The following is a 15,998-nucleotide window of genomic DNA, read 5'->3' on the forward strand; positions in this document are numbered from 1 at the left end:
ATTCATAGTTATGTGCATTAATATTGAGGGCTTGATATACTGGACTGTTTTCTTTTGTTAAGCACTGCCTATGTACTCTAGAGCATCTTGCCCCTCTTTTTGAGAACATAGCAGTACTTCCCAGGGTGGGAGTTTAATATTTTATTGTTAATTGTGTAGGTCACCACCCACTGAGATAACACCCCTTGACAAGATGAACACATTCATAATCCATAGAGCTATGCTCCAGAACCATCTTTGATTCAATCAATCATGTCTACTTAATAAAACACTAACAAAAACTTGAGCAAGCTTCCCTGGTTTGGAAGACACATTGATTTGCCAGGAAGGTGATACATCCTCATTCCATGAGGAGAGGACATGGAAGCTTTGCCTTTGGGGCCCCTCCCAGACCTCACCCTATGTGTCACTTATTTGTATCCTTTTTGCTGTAATAAAAGTATAGTATAGTATATAATAAAACAAAAGTATAGCTCTTTCCTGAGTTTTGTGAGCCATTCTAGTGAATTACCATACCTGAGGGGATGGTGAGAACTCCTGAATGTGTAACAAGTTGGTCAAATATAAGGGACCCCAATCTTGTAGCTGGTGTTTGAAGTGAGAACATTTTGGCAAGGACTGTTGTCTGAACCTGTGAATTTGAACTAACACCTGGTAGAGCCAGAATTGCACTATAGTTTTGCATCAGAAGTTATTGCATTTTTATTAAGTTTTGTCCTAGAAGATAATCAATTTGCTGTCAGATGCTTTTGATACCATCAAGCTTGTTTCTATATTTTGTTTTTAATCCTAGGATATGGCTGTTATTCTAGGTTATGGTCCTGACTCCCTTCTACTGAGAAGAAGGTGCTTAGTTTCATGAGATATCTCTCCACTTGCTAGGCTAGAACCTCAATTCTCTTGGAATGGCCCATATTCCAGTTTCTAATTCAGCTTTCAGATCTACAGCACTCGCTCTCTTCTAGGTATCATGAGGTCTTACCTCTTGCACGGACATTACCATCCTCAACAATAAATTACCATCCTCATTAAATAAATAAATGAAACTTCTTCATGCTTCTGGATTTTCTTCCCTCCTTAGCCACGTTTTGTCTGGTTCTATGTCATGCAAATTAACAGTCCATATCAGCATTACAGGCTCCAGTCTGTGCTTTTACATCTTAGCTAAGACCAGTTGTACTCTATCTGGAATTCACCTGTTGATGTTTCTGTCAAGAGAATGCCTCCAGGCAGAGATCTGGGGTAAATATGGAGATCACCTCCTTCTTTCAAGGATCTGGTCCTATGCTGCCTGATTTTCAATGCCTGAAATCAGTTGCCTCCTATATTTTGTCCAATTTTAGAGTTGTTTATGGCAAGGTGGTAATTTCAGTCTACCTACTCTTTTGACAGGAGGTGGAACTTCCATGGTCATTTATATTTTACCTACCTAAAGCTTGATATTTTAAATTAAGTCTCAGAGGTCATGGACTAAAAGTATATCCAAAGTATGTTCCCCAATTTATAAAATAACAGCTAAATAGAAAATCCAAATGTTTGTAATTTTGATTAATTTCTTTTATTAACAATAGATGAAAATTTTGGATTTAATTGCTAGAAAATTGAAAATGGAGTCATATTTTATAAAACAGATGCACTAAACAAAATTATACATAAAGCTACAGATTCTGTTTGATAACTAAACTAAAGAAGTCAGATGGTTTTCTTAAATTAAGCAGATTCATTCTGGGTTTTTACTGTATATCTGTCTGTCAAAGTTTCCATTAAAAATTATAATTTTTGATACACTCATTCCATGTTAAATCCATCCTTTTTTCGTCTTTCTTTTTTGCATTACTCTTTCAAAATCTCCCTCTTTCAATTTTTTTACCTCCTTTTTCCCTACTTCTCTCTCACATTTTCTTTTCTTTTTAAAATTTTATTTATTCACACCCCCCTCCCCGCCCCCTCCGCCCCCCCCCCCCCCCCGTGCTGGCTGTTTGCTTTCTGTGTCCATTCACTGCACATTCTTCTATGTCTGCTTGTTTTCTCTTATCATCTTCTCTTTAGGAGGCACCAGGAACTGATCCTGGGACCTCCAACATGGAAGAGAGGCATTCAATCGCTTAAGCCAACTCAGCTCCCTAGTCTGCTGTGTCTCTCCATCTCTCTGTGTCTCCCTTCATTGTGTGATCTTGCTGTGCCAGGCTCTCCACAGCTTTCTGTGGCACAGGCCAGCTTGCCTTCACCAGGAGGCCCTGGGCATCAAACCCAGGGCCTCCCATATGTTAGACCAGAGTCCAATCACTTGAACTACATCCACCTCCCACTCCCACATTTTCTTAGTTTTCAATCTTTTAATTCTTTGTTTTTATTCCTCAGAACTGCATATATTCTGCTTCTGTGGAATGATGTTCTCCTCTCTGCCTACAAATATTAACTCATCAATTACTTTACATATTTACCTTAATGACTCAAAAGCACTATGCCTCTTCTCTGTATGCTATGTAAGTATATCTAGTTCTTTAAAATTAGCTAAACATAAGTTTTCCCACTGTCCTTAATACTCCAATGGACTCACTCAATCCCTTTTCTATGGTCATCTCTGATCTCCAGCTGGGAATATTCCTAACATAAATAGGCTAATCCATGAAAGCTGAAGACAGTCATCTCAGACAATTGGACAGAGTTGTAGTTTTAAATTAACCTTCTGACAGCTTACTTTGCAAATGAATGCTTAAAATAAAGAAATCCAAACTGGAGGTAAAAAGAATCTTCTGAAATGGGCACTAAAAATGACTAACATTCCCTGTTCTTTTATGTAGCATCCATTTAGCCATTCAAATTATTGCTGTTAATTTAGGGTACCTCATTAATCTTCAGAAATGTTTTATTTATATGAGGCAGGAAAGCCCTACTCGCTTATAAGTACTTCACATTTCCATTTCAGGTGAATAGAAATTGAATGAAAATATAGCTCATGAAAAATGAAAGCTGCAAATAAGTAAGCTCCTGACATTTAGTAGAAATGACAGCTTGGATGGGAGAAGAAAATTTGGTTCACATCCAGCTTTGGATTTATCAGCAAGATTATTGGAGAAGTGATGAAAATTTATCTCCAGAGGTCATATAACACCCATTACCTAAGGTTCTCAATTACTTGTGCAGTGGGTACCTACACACTTGGGCCTGTAGTGCATACACCAAAAGATACATTGCAATTATGCTGACCATATTTTCTAAGCCAAACATCATGTCACATGATCTGACATCAGTATATAATATTGTAATCAAAATTCCTTTGAAGCAGGGGTTCTTAAACATTTTTGTTCCACAGACCCCTTTGCCAGGCAGGTGAAATGGATACTACTGTAATTTATTTATTGCATACATTCATAAGTGAAGGAAATGCTAGATTTCAGCAAGAGATCAGAGAAAATAAAGACAAAAAATTGACTTTTTTTTCAATTCAAGCTCATGGACTCCTTGAAATCTTTCCACAGACCTCTAAGGGGTCTGTGGACCCCTAGTTAAGAACCCCTGCTTTAGAGATTCTAGAATATTATAATCATCATAATGTATAAAGAGTAGAGCTGAAGATGAAAACTGACATTAAATGAACATTATCTTGTATTAGAAATATTGTATATTGTTCTGTTGACTTATAACAATATTGTTATTGCTAGGTAGGAATTATTAGTCATTTTTTTAAATTATAAAGGAACTGAAATACAACTAATAAGTGACAAAGACAAAATTCGAATCTTTATTTGATACCAAAGCCCCTATTCTTTAAAACTGTATAATTTTACCTTTCAAGGAGTAAAATCAATGAGGAATGCATTCAGCATTCAAATTACAAGTGTGTAAATTGAGGCATAAGTAGGGTAATGTGTGAATAAATATTTAAGAATTGCATGAAAATAATGTTAATAGACAATGGCAGATATAGAGAAAACAATAACACTATCAGCAACAATGAAGTAATTTGTTAATTGTACATTATGAACCACGCACTGTGATACATACTTACTGTTAATCTTCACAGAAACTCTATAAAGCAATGATTATCACCTGTGTTAAACAGGATCAAGTAAGACTGAGTAGGACCAAAAGCTCTGGCGTCAGAGTACTGGGTTCAGGTCTGTCATCTGCCATCTACTATGGTGTGATTTGAGATAACTGACATAATGTCTTCAGGTATCCATTTCCTTATCAGTAAAATAGGCAGAAGAAAGCTATCACAAAAATTGTTTATAAAATAATCCAGGTAAACAGTGTTATTATTCTTATTGCTGATACTATTCTTAAATGATGGCATCAGGATACAGTGCAGAGTAGCTAATTTCCTTTTCAGAAGTAATTTTTGAGCTTTCTTTCTACTTGGTGAAGCAAGAGATTTCACAAAATATACATCTAAAGGGCTCTGCTTGGTGTTAGGTATAAGCAAATTTCATCTGATTTAGCAACGAATAGCAATATTTTTGCTGAGGTATCAGTGGGACTTTATTTTCCTCTCTTCAAATATCATACTTGATACTCCATTCCCTCACTAGAATGATGTGTAATTAGTCATATTTTAAACACAGTATCCCTGAAACCAATCTGTCTTACTTTGCCAGGCTGCTATAACAAATACTACACAGTGCATTGATTTAAACAACAGGTATTTATTGGCATACAGTTTTGAGGCTAGAAAAAGTCCAAAATCAAGGTATTAGAAAGACTTGCTTTCTTCTGGAGTCTATGGCATTTCAGTGCTGGCTGATACGGCGATCCTTGGAGTTTCTTGGCTTGTACCTCTGCCTCCTCTCAAATGGCGATCTGTCTCTCACTGGCTGTGCTCTTACAGTTTTTGCTGACCTTCATTTACTTCCTGTGCGACCTTCTCCAACGTCTGGCTGTGGGCTTCTTCTCTTTATAATACCTCTAGTAGTATGGATTAAAATCCACCCTCATTCAGTTGGGTCACAGTTTAACGTCTTCAGGAGGTCTTAATTACAATGGGTTCATATCCACAGGAATAAGAATTAAGAATATGTCTACATTGGGATACATAATTCAACCACACAGTCTATGTACCAAGTAGGGGTCATAGATGGCTATTACTCTCACTTGAAAATATTTTAATTTAAAAAGTTCACAACTATGTTTCAAAATTTGGACACATTTTCATAAAGTAATTTGAGGAGGTGCTAGGGACTGCTAAGTGTCCATTAACAGACAGAAAACAAACAGATGTGTACATATCTTGATGACTGTTTTGGAGGCAGTGTAGAGGCGTGGATAAAATCTATGGGTTCAGGAGCCAGTATGTTGGGTCTTTTATCCCAGTTCTGTCACTCACCAGCTGTGTTGACCATGGACACAACACTTAACTTTTTTGTGCCTCAGTTTCCTCAAACTCTAAATGGAGCAATAATAATATGAACTTCATAGGCATTTTAAGTTTAAGTGAGTTAATACTATACAGCTTGTTATTCTAAGGAGCATGAAGATAATAAGCTAATTCAGTGTTAAATAATATAATTAACAGTTATTTCTTTTGATCATTGACAGTTGATTTGTAATGATACAATTTGTAAGAGAATGTAAAACAATTTTGTGAAGTTAAAATATTTTTGCTTGTTTAATTTTTACAGATTATTAACAAATCCAATGAAATTCATTTCATAATTAGATTGGAAGAAAATAGTAAAAGCTGATATATAATCTTTCAAGTCGGGTATGGCTTAAATATGTATTTATTCTTTTAAACCATGGTTTACTTCTGGGTATTCCTGTCAAAGAAATAATTGCAGATGTGTGTGAAAAATATATTTAAGGAAGGTCAGGACAGTATAGTAATACTAAAAAATTGGCAACAAACCAAATGTCCAAAATTGGGGAATTAATTCCTAAATCATGGTATAATGTGATGGAATACCATGTAGCCATTACTAAATCAGGTTATTTAGTAATAGTTGTTGTTGAGTAAAATGCTAAATAAAAAAATAAGATGGATATTAAACACTGTGCTGTATAAATACTGTGATGTATAAAGCCAAACATATGTATTGATATTTACATACAAGATGCATACACACCAACATATTTGTAATGGGGGGCATTTGGTTGTGGGATTATGAAATATTTTTCTTTTGTGATTTTCTGTATTTGCCAAGTTTTTGGAATTTAATGTATATAAATTTTATACTTATAAAAGGTTATTGAAACAAATTATGACTATAAATATGGGAACACTTATACTTCAAGTCATAACTTTATAAGAATATAAGTGTTAAGAAAATAAAATCCAAAACAAAAATAAGTAAATATAAGCACATTTCCCCATCTGATAGATTTAAGAAACACAATCCAGATGACTTTATAGTTCTAAAGAGCATAGGCATTTCAAAATAAACCATTAATTTGAGAAACATCACAGGTCTAAACTTTTAGATAATTGGTGGACATTAACCACTTTACAACCTTAACTGTGTTTTAAGTATTCATAATAAAGGCTAATACAACTATAAACAGATCATTATGTGAATTTACTTGCCCGATGAAAACATTGATGTTCACTGCATTACCAGAAACTTTACCTACTAAAGAAGTGAAGAATGGAGAACTCCTTTACATACTTGATTCATTTGTTTCTTCAAAAAACGTTTACCAAATACTTTCTAAACTATTAAAGCCCTGAACCAGGCAATTGAAATAGAGAAATAGATTGCATGGTTCCTGTGCTAAAGGAACTCACAAGTGAGTCAAGAAATAAGCAAGTACACAAGTTATGATACAATATGCTGCAATACATTGTGCTTTATATTTTGTTATATGTAGTCATATGTAGTTATAATACAATGTGTTGTGTTCTGTGTTAGCTCTTAAAAGGAAATGAATTTTGTTACATTGTATTAACTCTTTCCAGAGGATTGAATCATTTGAAAAATGTGACTCACCAACTCATTCAACACTCCAAATAGGCATCATATCCAAAACTGTATGATAGGTATTTTTAAAACCATAGAATTAAATATTCTGTCCTTTATCAATCTAATTTCACCAAAATCAACATAAATTTATTTCAGTAGTTATTAGTTACTTATAGATATGGGAAAACACACCTAAATTGATTAAGAGAGTGGCACCTGAAATTTTTGAACTGAAGTGAAGGTGTAAGAATTTCAATTCAATGCTTTTAAAATTTTCAGTTTCTTCACTTGGCAGATAGTTGTCTAAGACTTGACATAATCAGGATTAAATGTTTTAAGGCTTAAAAGGATGAGAGTATATTTGGATTTTCATGTCATTGACATTCCAAGGGATGAGTGCACAATCAGTCATCATTTTGAGGTGCAAAGAGATTTTGTGATTCAAATTGGAAGAAATATTCTCCAAGTCATCACAAGTATAGAAATGGTTTTGACTTTGATAGCGCTCAAAATTGGTGAGAAAAATAACATCTCAAAATCATGTGGCAACATCAAAATATTAATACTGCATTAGCATGCATTGCTGTCTATCTATTCTAGAACTGTTCCAGCTTTCTAGGTCAGAAGAATTCATCAGCTTTTATCTGCCTAGTACAATATACAAACCTCTCTGGGTCTCTGCTAATCTTTTGGATGGACTCAAGTTTATTAGTGTCCCTAAAAGTTATAGTCAGTACAGCTGGGGAACAGTTCTGCTACTATGAATATACCTATGACAAACTTAAAATGATGTGGAAGTGGAAAAAATAATAGAAGCAGGAATTTTTGGTCATTAATGGCCAAAAATATTTTCAGTGAAAAATAGCACACAGTATTCTTGACAGCCAAATCTGTTGGACCATGCCCTGCTATCTTCTCCTGTAATAATCAAGTCACCTAAATGTACTATGGTGGGCACTAATTGGCCAGTGTATAAAAACCACTAAGGAAGCTTCTTAAAAGGGAATTCATGACTGCATGAGATAAAGTAATTATCCTCAAATAAAATAAAGTTGTTTCTGGGCTTTATGGGAGGTCCTAGGGTAGCAAAGATAATGATAGTAAAAACGATGATAAAGAGGGTGATGATGACAGTGATAATGATATTAATAACAAGCACTTGTATGGTCCACAATCATTAATAAGCACTGTTTATAATTATTCCTATTTTAATTCATTTCCTCTTTGTTTTAGTTTCCTGGGCTACTCAAGCAAATACCGTACAGTGTTTTGACTTAAACAATGGGAATTTGTTAGCTCATGGTTTTGAGGCTAAGAGAAACCCAATTCAGGGTGTCACCAGGGCAATGCTTTTTTCCTGAAAATTGGCATCTGGGGCTGGCTGCTGGTGATCTTTGGTCCCTGGCTCCTCCATCATGTAGCAAGGCATATGATGGCCTGTCCTGGCCTCACTCTTTTCTTACAGGTTCTGTTTACCTTCCGCTTCTTGTTTCCTGTGACTTTCTTTCTATCTGTCTGAGTTTCATTCTGCTCATAAAGATCTTGTGTAATAGGATTAAGATCCATCCAGGGTCCAGGATGGTAACTGAAGTACCATCATCAAAAGGTACTACTTATGAGGGGATGATGCCCACAAGAATGAAATAAGTTTAGAACATGTTTTTCTGGGGTACATACAATTCCATACAGCCACAATCATTTTTTAAAAAACCCTATAAGATCAAGCAATACTTTTTAATTTTTTTCTTTATTAGAGAAGTTGTGGTTTTACAGAAAAATAATGCATAAAATATAGGATTCTTATACACCAACCCACCATCAACCCTTGCATTGGTATGGAACATTTGGTAAATTTGTGATATGTTTTTTTATGATTGTATTATTAATTAAAGTCCGTGGATTAATTTAAGGTTTACTGTTTGTGTAGTGTAGTTCCATGGATTTTTCAAAATTTTATTCTTAAAATTATATATATATGATCTAACATTTCTGCTTTTAACCATATTCAGACATATAATACAATTCTGTTAATTGCATTAATAATGTTGTGCTACCATCAGCACTGTCCATTACCAAAATATTTCCATCATTCAAAATAGGAACTCTGTACATTTTAAGTCTTTACTTCCCATTCCCTATCCCCACTGCATCCTCTGGTATTTTAGATATTTTAGATTCTGACTCTATAGTTTGCTTATTCTAATTGTTTCATATCAGTGATATCACACATTATTGTTCTTTCTATCTGATGTATTTCACTCAACATGATGTCTTCAAGGTTCATCCACGTTGTTGCATGTATCAGGACCTCTTTCTATTTTATGACTGAATAATACTCCATTGTATTTATGTATTGCATTTTATTTATCCATTCATCAGTTGATGGACACTTGAGTTACTTCCATCTTTTGGCAATTGTGAATAAAGCTACTATGAAACATCAGTGTTCAAATATCTGTTCGATTCCCTGCTTTCAATTCTTCTGGGTTTACACCTCGAGAGGGATTGCCAGGTCATGTAATAATTTATACTTAACTTTATGAGGAACCACCAAACTGTTTTCCACAATGACTGCACCATTTCACATTCCCACCAGCAATGAACGAGTGTTCTTATTTTTCTATAGACTCTTCAACACTTGTAATTTTCTGGTTGTATTTTTTTTAATGTAGTCATTTTAGTGGGTATGAAATAGTATCTCATTGTGCTTTTTTCTTTTTCTTTTTCTTTTTCAGGAGATACTGGGGATTGAGTCCAGGACCTTGTATGTGTGAAGCAGGAGCTCAACCACTGATCTACACCTGTTCCTCTTTCATTATGGTTTTGATTTGCCTTTCCCTAGTAGCTAATGATGTTAAACATCTTTTCATATATTTTTAGACATTTGTACATCCTTTTTGGATATATTCCAAGTCTTTCACCCATTTTTTAAACTGGATTATTTGTCTTTTTTTTTTTTAAGTTGAAGGATTTCTTTATATAGTCTCAATATTAAACCATTATATGACATGGACCTTCTAAATATTTCCTCCCATTGTGTAGGTTGTCATTTTACTTTCATGATAAAGTCCTTTGATGTAAAAAAGGTTTTCATTTTCATGAGATCCCATTTATCTATTTTTTTCTTTTGTGTTTGGGTGTAAACTCTAAGAAACCATTGCCTAAAACAGGCTTTGAGAGATGTTTTCCTACAGTTTCTTCTAGGAGTTTGATAGCACTAGCTCTTATATTAATGTCTTTGATCTATTTTGAGTTGATTATTTTATGTGGTGTGAGGTAGAGGTTCTACTTCTTGTTTTTACAAATGGAAATCCTGTTTTCCCAACACCATTTGTTCACTCTTTCCCAACTGAGTTGTCTTTGCCACCTGGTCATAGATCAGTTGGCCATGGATATGAGGGTTTGATTTCTGAGCTCCGCATTCTGTTGCATTGAACCATGTGCCTGTCTTTGTGTCAGGAAAATGCTGGTTTTTCTTTAGTTATTTTTTTTTTTAAAGAAGCTTTAGATTACATAAATATTACATAAAAAATAAGGGATCCCCATATGCCCCACTCCCTCCCCTTCCCACATGTTCCCACATTAACAACATCCTTCATTAACGTGGTACATTTATTATACTTGATGAACCCATATTGAAGCATTGCTACTAACCATGGACTACAGTTTACTTTGTAGTTTACACCCTCTCCCACACAATTTTTTAAGTTAGCTGTTTTGATTACTTTGGTTTGTAATAAATTTTAAGAACAGGAAGTGTGAGTTCTCAAACTTTATTCTTCTTTTTCAAGATGGCCGTGATAGTTAGGCTAATTTGACAACGTGGCCATATAATCGTGCCCATTTGTTTGGTCAAGCAAGCACTTGGCTAATTGTAATACATGGACATTTATAGACTTTAGTCACCATGAGTTTACTTCATAGATAGCTGATTACAATTACATCAATTAGGGAGATTGCTGTTGGCAATGAGTGACGGTTTGTCCTATCAGTTGAATTCCTTAAAATGGGAAGTGACTTCAGCATTCAGAGAGAATTTCCCAGCTCATCTTTGGGCAGCCAATGACTCCTGGAAACTCGTCAAGGACATTTATTGTACTTTCATTTGACCCCATGGTTTGCAGCCTCCCTGTGGAACCTGGACTTGGGCATCCCCACAGTCAAGAGAGAGAATCTTAAAATTTCATACAATTTGCAGATATCTCCTGTTGATTCTGTTTGCCAAGGAACCCTAACTAATACAATGGCTATAGCTATTCTGTGTCCCTTACTGGTCCATATAAATTTGATGATTTCCTTTTCCATTAATGCAAAGAAGGTTGTTGGAATTTTGATTGGAATTGCATTGAATCTATAAGCTGCTTTGGGCAGTGTTGATATCTAAACAATATTTAGTTTTCCATTTCATTAACACAGAATATTCTTCCATTAATTAGGCCTTCTTTAACTTATTTAAAGAAGTTAAATAAGTTTTCTGTGTACAATCCTTTATACTCTTGGTTAGATTTGTTCTTAGATATTTGATTCTTTTAGTTGCTACTGTGAACAGAATTTTTTCTTGATTTTTTTTCTGATTGTTCATTACTTATGTACAGGAATGTCACTGATTTGTGGTTGTTGATCTTATACTCTGCCACTTTGCAGAATTGATTTATTATTGCCAGGAATTTTGGATTCTTAAGGATTTTCCATATATAGGATCATATCATCTGAAAATAGGCAAAGTTTTACTTCTTCCTTTCCAATTTGGATGTCCTTTATTTCTTTTTCTTGTCTAATTGCTCTGTCAAGAAATTCCTGTACAATTTTGAATAACAGTTGTGACAGTGGGCATCCTTGTCTTGTTCCTGACCTTAGAAGGAATGCATTCTGTCTTTCACTCACCATCATTAAATATGATGCTAGGTGTGGACTTTTCATATATGTCTTTTATCATGTAGAGGAAATTTCTATTCTTAATGCTATAAGTGTTTTAATCAAGAAGGAGTGCTGGATTTTGTTAAATACCTTTTCTGCATCAATTGAGATGATTATGCATTTTTTTTTACCTTCTAGTAATTGGTGTATTGCATTAGTTGATTTTCTCATGTTGAACCAACTTTGAATATGTGGTGATAAATCCCATTTGTGATGTATTGTTCTTTTAATATGCTGTTGGGTTCAGTGTGTCAGTATTTTGTTGAGGATTTTAGCATCCATATTTATATGAGATATTAGTTTGTAGTTTCCTTTTTTGTGACATCTTTATCTGGCTTTGTTATGAGGGTGATGTTGGCCTTATAAAATGAGTTAGTTATTATTCTTTCTTCTCCAAATTTTTAAAATGTTACTTTATATTTTATTGAAATGAATTTCTAAAAATTTGTCAATGCTTATAGTATGTACTATTATTCCCCACTAAAATCTTCAGGAAATCCAAAAGGCTACTATTAAATACAGTTAGTTTTTCTTCTTGAATATTCTAAAACTTGCCAGTTTGAATTAGCCTTCATATTTCATGTCAAAAAGTTATGCAAATAAGAGTAACTGGAATATGTTTTAACAAATTTATGTTGTTTATTTACAGTTATGAGAGAAACACCTTCAACTTTCAAATATTGAAAACAAAAGTGTGACAGGACAAATTACTTCTTAGTAAAAAAGATAGATCAAGTCAACCAATTTTTACACCAAATTCTTAAAGGCATTCAAAACTCACTTGCATCTTCTAATTGTCATGCAGTGTGTTCATGTGGTGGAAGAAAATACAAGATAACTAACAGAAATTTTTAAATCTCATACTATTCCAGTTCTTAAAATAAGAAATTTTTTTGTTTGGAAAATATGTTTCAGTTTTCATCTCAAATTCACTTTGAATACTCATACGTAATTTCATATCAAAAATATTCTTTTACTTCTCTGGATAGTCATGTTTCACACAACTGTTTTTAATTAATGTTGAAAAAATATTTTTGATAATTTTAATCACAATTATTACAATTATTCAGTAGATAGCATACAGACTTACATAGGGAATGATCTGATAATTATTTGCTGTGTAATTCTGCCCATTAATAATACTTAAGCCAAGAATTTTATATATGTTCTATTCAGTTGCTGTGCATGTTTCCATGTCCTTTGATCAACAAAAAATTTTAATACAATGTCAGTCTTTTCCTCCTGTTTCTTTCTTCCTTCCTTTTTTAAAGAACAGGTCAATGATTTAGGGGTTGGTTAATACAGTACAGAGATTCTAAAGGGAAAAGTACAAAATGGCACTTAACCAATGCCAGTACTCATCTCATATGATTATAACTGAGGATATTATTAATTTTCATGCACTCACTTTTCTTTAGAACTTAAATAAAAGTCATTAACTTGAACTTGAGGTATATACATGATACATATACAACCTGATGTAAAATATTTTTAATAAGTAGTATTAGCCTTTAAAATATTGAAAACTGAATATATGTGCTGATTTGTATTTTGGCTTAGAACAAGATGAGAACAACATTCCACTAGCGAAGTTTATACTGAAGATAAACATCTTAAAATTAAAAATGTCTTCCCCTCCTTTTATACTTAGGTTACACAATTTCCTGACAGGGCTACACAATTTCCTGACAGAGTTCATTATAAGAAAAATGTCATTCACTGCTATAAGACCTTACTTTGAAAGGAACTGATAAGTAAACAAATTGGAAGGTGAGACTTCATCTTTGTGGTGGTCTTAATTTTTCTTCCTATAGGAGGAATTTAAACCTGCCTATTACATTCCTTTCATTGTTTCAAACTGTTTTTTCCTAGAGGACAAATTCTCAGAAGAGGGTCACCCAGAGGAAGACTTTACCAAGTCAGTATTTCCCAGGCAAAACAAAGCCAGGGATGCATGAAGAGGATGCGGACTGACTCCAGAGTGCCCTGGGGAGGGGACCAGGAACAACACCAAAATATTCTTTGATGGATCCCCAAAGCTGAACTTCCCTGACTGACCTGCTTAGCAAATGTAGTACTTCAGCTGATTGTCCCTCACAGTCCTGCATCTTTAAATCTCCACTGCCTCCATTCCTTCCAGGAAGGGTTGAAAAAATGGCTGCTGTTGCCTTTGTCTGGACAACTTGAAATAATGACTGTCACCACCTTTGCCTGGGACAGTTGAAAGAATAGTTCCCCTCAGAGTCAGGCACTCAGAGATCATGAATTACTTTCCCCACTCAGCTAACATGGAGGTGAAGAAGGTCAACCACCACACCAGGGAGCCAAGAGTGCTTACAACTGAAAACAGGAGAATTGCATCCAGCATCCATGTGGAAGCTAAGCCCCCTCTTGATATAGATGTGGAGTGGACACAACCATTCTAAGTTCCACAGGATGGAGGAATAGAGTATGGATTAGAGTGGACTTACTGATATTCTATTCATGAACTATTGTGATTAGTAGTCGAAGAAAATGTGACATTGGTGTGGAGAAAGTGGCCATGGTGGCTGCTGGGGGTAGGGAGTGGGAGGAAGAGATGTGATGTAGGGGCATTTTCGGGGGTTGGAGTTGTCCTGGGTGGTGCTGCAGGGACAGTTACCGGACATTGTAGGTCCTCCCATGGTCCACTGGGTGGACTGTGGGAGAGTGTGGGCTATGATGTGGACCATTGACCATGAGGTGCAGCAGTGCTCAGAGATGTATTCACCAAATGCAATGAATGTCCCATGATGATGGAGGAGGTTGTTGTTATGGAGGGAGGAGTGGGGCTGGGGGGGGGTGGTGTATGGGGACCTCACATTTTTTTAATGTAACATTAAAAAAAAAAAAGACAAAAAAAAAAAAAAAGCCATGGTCAGTGTTCATTTGAGCCCATCCCCATTCTTGGGGATGAGAATGTTTACGTTCCTTTCTGTCACCAGTGAGCTCGTTAGGGACTGGACCACATGGTGGCCTGCTACTTGAGAGTGAGCTGGCTGCCAGTAGCCTCTGTGTGAAGAGAGCAATTTACTGTTTGTTACTGTAATTCATCAACCTATTTCTCCCACTCTTCCCTGGCTGCTATATGTGTTCTTCTGGCTTTTAGAGTTTCAAAATTGTTGTTTCAGACAGCTCCTGCCTGTTTAATAGTTGTGTTGGTGGAATGACTGAGTTCTGGAGCTCCCTATGCTGACATCTTCCCTGGAAGTCCAAGCACATAGTATTTTTTATTCCCATTTTATAGATACGGAAACTGAAACCCAGACAGGTAAATTAACTTGCCTGGGTTCACAGTTATTAAGCAGCAGAGCAAGAATTCTACCCTGGCAGTCTACTCTGTATCTGCATCTTAACTCCTCTATTTAATCACCAGTGAGTATTAAATGAGTGAATGGATGTATCACAACAAAACATGTTCAAAATTTAAAAAAATTATATACATTATAAAAATGCTGCAGTCTTTGACCCTCCCTTTAAGAACATCAAAAATTATAAGTAACTTATGACCCATGGGTCCCAAAACTTTAATTTCAAAAATAAGAGAGCAAAAGCATAAAAGGCAATGCTATGTGACCACTGCAACTTGATATCAAAAGATATGTGGCACCTATAAGTACGGAATACAATTCTAATTATCCAATCCTGATATTTTTTTAAATTCCCCAGGAGAAAAAAACTCTCATCAATGGTTGATCCTTCAGCATGTTAGGCTGCTGAAAGCTCTCCTTGGCTTTTCATCTTCACAGCTTTGCTCTGAGTCAACCATTGCTTGGTGGGAAAAAGTTAGAGTCACTTTTCTGGATTTCTACATTCTCTGCAATCTCAGTCTCATAAGAACCTGTGTCTTGGTAGTCCTCTGATATCTAAAAATAGATATTCTTTTTAAAATATTTTTATTCAGATTTTCTAACTCTTTTCATTGGGAGGGTTGTTCCAGAGCATGACAAGTTAGTCCACCATTGTGATTTTCAGACTCCTGTCTTACTTAAAGTGTTAAAAGAAAGATATTTCCAAGAGAGAAAACAGAGATCTTTGATCATTTAACCACGAGGGCAATTCTCTCACTTTCAAAGTATCAGCAACTAGTCCTGAGTGGCTAAAGGGATGTATTTTTATGTACCATTCTGTGTTAATTTTTTCCCTCTTTTCAAGTAGGTAGTT

The sequence above is a fragment of the Dasypus novemcinctus genome, chromosome 9 (assembly GCF_030445035.2).
Source record: "Dasypus novemcinctus isolate mDasNov1 chromosome 9, mDasNov1.1.hap2, whole genome shotgun sequence".
Lineage (NCBI taxonomy): Eukaryota > Metazoa > Chordata > Mammalia > Cingulata > Dasypodidae > Dasypus > Dasypus novemcinctus.